Source organism: Ctenopharyngodon idella, chromosome 3 (genome assembly GCF_019924925.1).
Source record: "Ctenopharyngodon idella isolate HZGC_01 chromosome 3, HZGC01, whole genome shotgun sequence".
Lineage (NCBI taxonomy): Eukaryota > Metazoa > Chordata > Actinopteri > Cypriniformes > Xenocyprididae > Ctenopharyngodon > Ctenopharyngodon idella.
Window position 1 is genome coordinate 1,504,087 of NC_067222.1, and position 4,277 is coordinate 1,508,363.

Consider the following 4,277-nt stretch of genomic DNA (forward strand, 5'->3'; position numbering starts at 1 on the left):
CGCCGGCCGGCTCTAAAGTCAAGACTGGGTGGAACGGGGAGGAAAAGCTTCACTGCCAGGATTCCTGTAATCTACCCTGACCATCACACGCCCAGAGTCCCCTCCTGTGGCCTTTTCCCCTTTTCCCTAAATCAACCTGTTTCCTGCTCAAACATTCACACGCTAACTAGAGTTTAGAGTCTCTGGTGGAAGGGCACGGACGTTTCACACGGCACGCTCGGTTTGTGGGCAACTACCTGTGGTTTGGTAAGTGCCCAAGCCCGTTTGAGAATGGAAAGTGAGGACATGGAAAGAAAGTGCTCAGATTGATAATGCATTTCTCACACAGAAGAATTGCAGAATAAGAACAACGCTATATTGACCCTGAAGAGAAAAAAAAAAAAGTCTCGCTGACTATCTTATTCACTTAGATCACGCAAATCGCACTTTTGGAATTTCCCTAAATGAACACGAGGCTGAGATTGGAGAAGAGTGAAGATCAGCAAACATAATAACTAGCAATTACACATTGTTGTGATTGTTGTGACAAAAAATGTGATGAAGAATTACACAAATGTGTGGCCCAAAAGGATTGGAATTCATAATTCAATTCAATTTACATTTATTTGTATAGCCTAGCGCTTTACACAATACATATCGTTTCAAAGCAGCTTTACAGAAAATGCATGTTTCTACATAACAATTTAGAGAATTTGTTATCAGAGGTGATTCTGTGTCCAAGGAATGTCCATATATCCAGAAATGTACAGTTCTAAGATGATACAAATCACGCAGTTAGCTAACAACATGTATTCAGGCAGAAACAATGATCTCATTAAAGCAGTTATTATAAGTTGTGATCATAATGATTACAATATATAGAAAATTTGGCAGTTGTGTATGTTGATTCAGGCCCCGTTTACACTAGTGCATTTTCAATTTAAAACGTTTTAAAATGATAATGATCCTCGTCTACACTGGCGTATCCACAGCGTTTCAGAAACGATCTACACTACACGACCGAAAACGCATGTCACATGACCATTCATGCACACTGGGCATGCGCGTACAAGTGTAAACAGTTGCCTCTTGCACATGTAGGTAGCTTCAGTATTAAAAAATGCAGAGTTTAACTGCACAATGGATGCTAAAAATGACAACAAAGCCATCAAAGATTCAGCAGTTCAGTCTCCATGTCATTGTTTACACGGTCGTCAAGGATACACATAGTTTTCAAAAGTCTCCATTTTGGTCCATTTACACTGAAATGCAACCCCAGCGTTTTCAAATTAAAATGGGCTCTGCAGTGTTTTTGAAAGTCTCTGTTTTCGAGAGTAGAAAATGCTGGAGTAGTATAAACGACAGGCGTAACCGTAGCAAAAGTTATGTGTTTTAAAACGAAAATGCACTAGTGTAAACGGGCCTTCTCGTAGGAGTTGGAGTCATCTCCTCACAGGTGTTGGGGCATCTGAAAAGTGGAGCTGGCATAATCTCTAAGTATAGAACAGAAGAGCAAATGGAAAATAATTAGCATAGCTGATGTTCATAACATTTCAAGCAAAAGATAATCGTGCAATTGATCTGATATAACTGGAGAACAAGGTTATGAGATTATGTGAATGCTTGGCTAAAGATGTGTCTTTAATCTAGATTTATACTGGGAGAGTGTTATACTGGGACCAAACGTCCAGAGTTTTATGAACTTAAAGAGTGATGGATTGCATGGCAAGAGAAGATTGGTTAAATACACAGGAGCTAAACTGTTTAGGGCCTTATAAGTCAGTAGCAATACTTTATAACTGATACGGAACTTTATAGGTAACCAGAGATGATAAAATTGGTGTTATATGATCATATTTACTTGACCTAGTAAGAACTCTAGCAGCTGCATTTTGGAATAACTGTAGCTTGTTTATTGAGGATGCAGGACAACCAGTTAGTAATGCATTACAGTAATCTAGTCTAGAGGTCATGAATGCATGAACCAGCTTTTCTGCATCAGAAACAGATTTCATGTTCCGAGCGATGTTTCTGAGGTGGTAGAAGGCTGCTTTTGTAACATATGAAATATGATTTTCGAAAGACAAGTTGCTGTCTAATATAACACTGAGGTCTTTAACTGTAGAGGATGAAGTAACAGTACATCCTTCTAGATGCAAATTGCATTCTAAGAGTTTCTGTGTACAGGCTTGTGGTCCAATAAGTAATACATAAATCTTAAACTGAATTTAATACAAGAAAATTACTGGTCATCCAGTATTTTATATCTTTAACACACTCTGTCAACTTGGATTATTTAGAGATTTTATCTGGCCGTAAGTATCATCAACATAACAGTGGAAACTAATTCCATGTTTTCTAATAACATTACCAAGTGGCAGCATGTATATTGAAAATAGCAGAGGGCCTAACACAGGCCCTTGCTGCGCTCCATAATTTACTGATGTTATCTTGGATAATTCCTCGTTTATATAAACAAAATGGTAATGATCTGATAGGTATGATCTAAACCACCTTAATGGCTGTCCCTGAATGTAATATTGTAGTCGATCTAAGAGTATTTTATGATCTATAGTGTCGAATGCAGCACTGAGATCAAGTAAAACTAGTATTGAGATATAGCCTTGGTGGTCAGAAGCTAGAAGTAAGTCATTTGTAATTTTGAACGGTCTTGGGACATGACCCAGAGATAGAGACGAGTTAATATTGAGAAGTGGGTCTTCTGCTACTGGGAACAACTCTTTCAGTAATTTAGTGGGTATTGGATCTAGTAAACATGTTGTTGATTTAGATTAAATAAGTTTATGTAACTTCCTGTCCTAAAGCTGTAAAGCACTGTGAATATTTAGTCTAGGTGATGTCTCTTTATTTGTTAATCTAGCCACTACTAAATAAAAACCTTGGATTGTTTTGGTTATTTTCTATGAGTTTGTGGAGATGCTCGGCCCTGGCTGCTTTTAGCACCTTTTTATAGCGGGACAAACTGTCTTTCCACACGATTCTAAAGACCTCTAAATGATTTTTTTCCCCATTTGCGCTCTAGGTTGCGAGTTTCTCTCTATAGCATGAGTAATATTGTTGTGCAGCACTTTTCCCTCTACCCTTGCTTAATCTGATGGGTGCAACAGTTTCTAAAGTACTAGAGTAGATAGTGCCTATACAGCTAGTCATTTCATCAAGTTCATTTTTATAATCAAGTTCATAATATAATATAATATAATTACTGTATAAAAGTTCCTGCAAAGTTACTGTATGAGATTTTCAGTACACATGCAACACATTCACCGTATTATGCGCCTAGTAGATGGTGTCTTTTGACTGAAGCCCTTCAGCTGACTGGAGGAATTATTTGGTACATGCTTTTGGATTTACAAATTGAGATTGTTTTTCCATTGGCCATGGCTGTGACGTCCAAATCCATTATCTCAGATTTAACACTTCTTGTCTGAGATGCCTGCAGAAACCCGGCAACATTTCTGTCTGTTGATTGGTGCTAAATTCGACAGCAGCGTGTTTATGTTGGTCAAACATCTTCATCTGGAAAAAAAAGATGCCAGCTTCAATAATTTAAGCTTGTAAAAGCATCAAAAGTGTCAGTATTATTTCCTCATGAAAAGCAAGCTTACATTGAAGCAAACAACTACAGCCAAACAAAACAAAGCTCAAATTTCATTAAGATTTGTCAAATGCATTCGCACACATGCAGAGAAAGAGAGAGCAGGCAGCCTTTAAAAAGAAAATCCCTGTGACTCACTCACTTTCTCTCTCTCTCTCTTTTTCTCTCTCTCTATGAAGATATTTATAGATCTGCCCGCAGGGACCGTGGTTCCATATAGATCTACTAGAATAAAAAGCCAGAGGGTGAAGCTATCACATTTTTCCACACAAACGCCCCACAGGTTTGAACATCCAGCCATGTTCTATATTTCTAGGAATTTCATTGTTCTTCTTTATCTAGTGTCTACTTTAAAACTGTAACTTACGCTACAAGCTACTCAAAGTACTTTAAAGCAGGCTACCCTTTAAAAAAATAGCTTCATTATAAGCTACAAACAAAAATATAGCTACATTGAAGCTAAATGTGATACAAATGGCAGGCAAAACTAGACTAAACTAAAACTAGAGTTAGTTACACTACTAGATAGATAGATAGAGAATCTTCTGTGGAATGTAAAGATTCCATGGATATTTCAGGTTCTTTATGGAATCATCAATGCCAATAAAGAACCTTTATTAGCTACTTTTAATTACATGACAACACAGATAACGACCAAGTAAAATGACACAGGGATAAACTA